The sequence below is a fragment of the Branchiostoma belcheri genome, unplaced genomic scaffold (assembly GCF_001625305.1).
Source record: "Branchiostoma belcheri isolate BF01 breed outbred unplaced genomic scaffold, Haploidv18h27 scaffold117, whole genome shotgun sequence".
Classification (NCBI taxonomy): Eukaryota; Metazoa; Chordata; class Leptocardii; order Amphioxiformes; family Branchiostomatidae; genus Branchiostoma; species Branchiostoma belcheri.
Window position 1 is genome coordinate 62,865 of NW_017802569.1, and position 6,129 is coordinate 68,993.

A 6,129-nucleotide genomic window follows, 5' to 3' on the forward strand; every position below is an offset into this window, starting at 1 on the left:
TGATCACACTGCACTGAAACACCCACGCTGTAGCCTTAAGTTTCAGTTCAAATTTTTTTCACAACAGAACAAACTCTCCCTCTAACCTCCTTGATATATCTTATATTGCATATTTTGCCCTTTGCCAGTACTCCTTTTTCCGAGACAGTGAATGAATGATCCCACTTTTCCTATAATGTGTGCCACTGGGTTTTGTGATGTTGTGATTTAAAAAAAATCTCTAACAATGTTGCAATTTCAATAATTTATTGAAATTGCAACATTGGAGATGTAAGAGGACGGTAGTTTTCTTTTTGTCTGTAAACTTAGAGAACATAGGATGGAGTTTGTTGGCCTCTTCAAATAGGCCCTTTCTTTCATGATTGTAGAAGGGGCAATTTGAAAAAAAATGTGTTTCATCTTCCACCTTGCTTGACATGCAATATTTACAAGCTCTTTCCCACACAGTTAAGTTCTTATACTGCCTTATTACTATTCCATTTCAAGAGGGTGAGCATTAATTCCATGTTTGCTATTTCAGTGCACAAATCAAGTTTCAAATCATCTACAGTATAGTTATATAAAAATCACTTGTTAATCCTGTTGTCCTGGTGAGAGATTAGACCTCAGGCCAACCCTGGCATGTCTGGGATGGGGCAGGCAGGCAGGCAGGCATGTTTCCCCCAGCTATATAGCTGAAGGGAGTATTGTGTTGCACTGCAGTCTGGCATCCAGGCTGGTGCCATCATTCCCTTGCCTTATGTCAGTGTCTGAATTCTCCAAGCTTACATTGTATGTTAGGCTAGAAAATTGTGATCTTTTCTCACTGGCTGATATGTCTTGTATCCAAGTGTCTAATTCTCAGAGTAGATAATAGGATGCTAGAAAATTGTGATGTATTTTAACTGGCAGTGATTCAAGGACTGTCAGAAAATCTTGTTACAAAGTGATTGATGAATAGAAATGCTATTCAAAATGCAATAAATGTTAATTTGAACTTCAGTTTTCTCTACAAAACAACCTGAGAACAAAATTGAACAAGTAACTTCACAAAAGCTGGTTCTTCAAAGGAGGCCCTTTGAAGAACAAAGACCTCACTCAGACCCTGACCTCAATATGTCAATGATACTGCCATAGGGACCTCTCCCTTACACATTCCAACACACTGGGCAACGTGGGGTCAGGATCCAGGACTCAAGTATATGACCTGATCAACCTTGGGTGACCTAAAACTGAGAGGAAAGCTCAGACTGTCTTCACAGGATGACAAGACAACACACACACGCACACACATACATGTATATAGAGATAGATAGATACTAGATAGATAGATACTAGTAAATACTTTTAAGATAGATAGATAGACAGTAAAATTTCCTCCTAGCTTAGCCAACTGGTTGGAGGAACCTGACGGAGGGGAGCAAGGGGCCAGTACCTGGCCTGGGCACTTAGGCAGGTAGGCAGGTTAGCCGACTTAACAATCAAAGAATCAATAATTATACATTCTTTTCCTGTATTATTTCACAAGGAATCGCCAATCCAACTGTTTTGCCATATGGATCAAGACGTCCTACATGGATGTTGGGGATTTGATCCTAGAACGGTGAGCTCAGCCATACTGTATGTGACAGTTTGGCTGGTCAGCCAAGACTTTGCCGCTCTGTACTAGACATGGGAACTTTTCAACGTTTTCCGGCAACTTACGGTTTTTTTTCAACCATTTTGCACCTTACTGAGCTCGACGTGGGTATTTTTCTAAAACTGCCTGCCTTGTATCGTGTCCATGTTGAAAATTTGTGGGAGTTCTGTGTTGTTTTGTGATTGTCAGCCTTTTCGACATCCACTAAGTTAAACTTGAAGCCCAGGGTTAAAACTTTAAGCCTCTGAAGCCCCCAAAACACACCAAAACCAAAGTTTTGGGCCTGCCACAGAGGCAAGTATTCCGGAGTGGATATAAAGCCACACCAATTAAATTTGTTTGTTCTCAGATTCGCCTCTTCATTTTTCTGATTTAAAAAAAAAGTTGTGGCTCTAAATCAACTCAAAACTGCTCATATTTTGCCCCCAACAGTAGAGGAAAGTCCTTTCTTTCCTAGTTGTTACAGTTTTCTTCCATACATGTATATCAATGTAGTAAGTGTGGTTTGATTAAAAGTTCACAATTCATTGTTTGAATATTGAGCCTTTTGTGTTGACTTCATGACTCCTGTCGTAGCATTTGGGGCTAGAATAGGATGTCTAGACCTATTTTTATTATTTTTTTCGCCATGCATGTCACTTCATATTTTTCCTGAAAAAATCCGAGAACCAACAAATCAAATTGGTGTGGCCTAAGAATTGTTTGTTCCTTATATCCACTCCTGGAGTGTCATTAGTTATCAAATTAGCAAATTCATCAATGCAATTTCTTTTTTTTTTTTAATTTGTTCACGAAACAGAAATTTAAAGATGTTCACTAACAGGATGGATTTAGCAGCTGCTGTCATTGCAGATTGTAATAATATACTGCAACAGAAAGGAATTTTCAATGCTATTCTGATCTAACCTGCAATCTTTTCTGTTTTTACATTTACATGTATGAGTGCATGCTTGTAGGAAACGCTGTTTTGCAAGGTTATCAGCTCTGTGTTAAGTTACATCATTGAAAACTGAACTGAAGCATGGCCATACAAATGGCTCATTGGATTGAATACCAGATAGATGAAGCAAATTTGTTCAATGTTCTATATATATATCTGAAATGGGAAATACAATGTATTTATCCTTTCATCTTATGTACATTGCAGCAAAAAATCTCTGTGCAATTGTGTGCATGTTTGTTTGTGTTTTTGATACACATACAATGACATAATGGTACTGGGGATATCCATCTGTACATCTAGTATAGTCCCCGACCCTCAGACATGAGGATGGGACTAGGTAAAAGGTAAAGGTACATCGATATCTAGAATTAGGATATGACAGACTGAGTACTTTCTCAGGTCTTTTGCCTTCAGTCTAGAAGTAGAACAAAATAATTTGAGCTAGCCTTCTCAGGAATACATTTCATGGGCCAGGCTCAGGCCAACCTTCTTAGGTCATTCAACTGACCCCAATTCCCTCTATGGGTCAACCTCTATCTGAGGGGCAACATTTTGTTTTGTTAGAGGGCCTCTGTTGGTGAAGGAATGCTGGAAAAAATAACTGCTTTGAGGACACAGACTATAAGCAGACTGTAGTACTTTATATCTATAACATCCATGTCCATAATATCACCAGGGTCCATATTAATATCGCCACCTTGAGAAAAAATGTGCTTACAGATATTTTTACTGCAGCAACATACCCTAGGTATGTACATTTGAGGTGTGCAGGAGTGCATACCAAAAGTATGTTGCAGTAAGAATATCTTTAAGCACACTTTTTCTCAAGGTGGCGATATTATATGGCAAGTTTAATTCATGCAACTTTATCATTGTATCATTTTATCAGACTTTGATAGAAGAATTTACATGTTCAATGTCCTAAAAAGGTGCATGGAGGCACATCAAGCCTTCAAAAGCAAGGCCCAGTGGCCTCTGGGGGCCTTATAATTCTAAGGGCTCAGTTCTGGCACCCAGGATATTTCTAGAGCAGTACTAAACAATCAGAGATATCTGCATGTTTGATGATGACTGTTCTGCACTTAATGATATGTTTTTATATCCAAACTACATTGACTACTAGTATCAGGTTGCAGGTGGGTCTGCCTAAATACCTAATAATGAGTCAACTGCTATAAAACACGTCTTCTCTTTCTGTATGACCTATAAATGTACATGTAATTCTGTCAACTTGGGGGTTGTCACAGCTGGGTTTGGAAGGGTAGCCTGAATCCCTCTGTTGGGAGAAGCTCCAATGAGGGTTTGTGTTACACAGGGACAGGACACCTGTCATCAAGGTACTAAGTACTTAGCAGGCACATACATACCATACATGTACATGTGTGCCAGATTTGAGAGGAGCCCTGGTGTGACTAATGAAGATTTTCTAGGAGTGTGGGCCAGCCTTAAGGATTTGTTTGTTTTAACAATCATGTGGGTGGGACCAGAACTAATCAATGCTCAAGCCAGTGGCAATCTAAGCACCCACAAGGGCAGAATCAGCCCAGAGTGTAGTTTCAAGTAAACTTTTAGGTACACTCTGGATGCACAATGTATCTAAACATATTATGATTCCTTTTCTTTACTGCTACAGAATATTCATGATACCTGATGATGAGCTTTGCTCCTAAGAGGAGTGGTTGCGTTCCGTGTTGCATGTACTGGAAACTAAGGCCCAATTTACACGTGTGTCGTTTATATGTGTTGGGCGTAAAATGACGCGAGCGGCGCCGCACCGCTCGTTTTGTACGACAGATTTTTTATCGTGTAAACAACCTCCTCCACAGACGCACGGCGCCGCGCGTCATTTTTCTGTGGCACGTCCAGGAGGTGCCACAACAAAACCGCCGCGCGGCGCCGCGCGTCTGTGGCGGAGGTTGTTTACACGATAAAAAATCTGTCTTACAAAACGAGCGGTGCGGCGCCGCTCGCGTCATTTTACGCCCAACACATATAAACGACGCACGTGTAAATTGGGCCTAACTAGCTAAGGCGTCGTTTTTTGTGTTGGGCGTCATTTGACGCGTGCGTGACCTGTACGACACATTTTTCAAGCGTGTAAACAGGCCCCCCACCACCGCGCAGTGCCTTGCGTCGTTTTATCTGTGGCACCTTCAGGAGGTGCCACAAGTGCATGATGTCGAGACACACAGCAGGGAGTCTTCGGCGCGGAAAAACATCATGTAAACAGACCTGCGTCGCACGCAGCCCATTAACCACGTCAAAGTAGGTCATGGGTCATATGCAAATTTTTGTATCAATTTCTACTTGTTTTTAATTGTTTCCTCGAATTATTTTGTACGGATTGTTTGCTCAGCATTACTGATTGTTTGCTGAGCATGGCGGAAGTCAACAAGCTGTTTAATTGGGCTGTGTACAATGTAATTGTGACAGAATTTTCTGTAATTATGGCTACACTGGAAAGCTGCCCGTTGGATATCATGGTTCCGATTCCTATGATATGAGAGACCCCAAGACGTCTTCTGCGCCATGCCCGGCACTGCAAGTACGCGCGAGAGAAGAAGAAAATCATCATTTGTCCCATGAAAAACAACAACAGCACTTCAGTTCCCACCAGTCAAAGGTCACGGCAAGTCAGGGTTCACCACGTGACGCAGCGCGACGCAGACCGCCACAGCTGCAGTGCAAATTTTGCATTTGGATGGAGAATTCTGCATATAATATGCACGAATGCAGAATTCTGTGCAGAATTCTGCATCCGAATGCAGAATTCTGCAGAACTGACCTAGTCCCAGGGGACCTATCGATGATACCTACGTAACTTTCAGCGAGTAATATAACATATTCTAGAATATTAAGTCTCCTTGTCAAACTATGTCTTAATGGTGAAAGGTAGTCCGGAATTAGAGTGTCAGTCCGGAATTAAAGTGTCGCCTGTTTTAGGTGAAAAATTGAACAAGAAGCCATAGGCGACAATTCTCCGTGAAGTTTTATATATTTCAACAAAATCCCAAGCGTCAACGCCAGACCTACTGTGCAGACATTATAATTAGGCAACGGTTAATACAATGAGGGCGCGTCACAAGCATAAAACATACAAAGAGCTAAATGCATTACTGCTCCCAGGGCGTGTAAAGATACTGTGCTTCAAGTTCTAACTTCATTTTAATTACACACACACAATCATTGCATTCACATAAAGATCGGACTATCATGGTCGTGTCTAGTAACAAAGACAGCCCCACCGTCTTACGGTGCCTGTACCTATTAAATTAAGCGCGCCTGGAACAAGCCAAATTCCAGCAACAGTGGCGGTAAGCACCGCGAGTGTTACTACCGCCGGCCAGATAACCAGGATATCTGCTTACAGTACCTCTGCTACCAGACAACTGCCTAAACCTACGGTCTATTCCACAGGATAGTAAAAGTAGGGATGTTTCGAAAATAACCATTTACTCCAATATCAAAACAGCTACGGTAAAAATAAAAAGACGTGCATCATCCCGGACATAATGCAACACCACATGCGAAATTACACAGATATGCGACGTACGGAAGAATGAGTTTT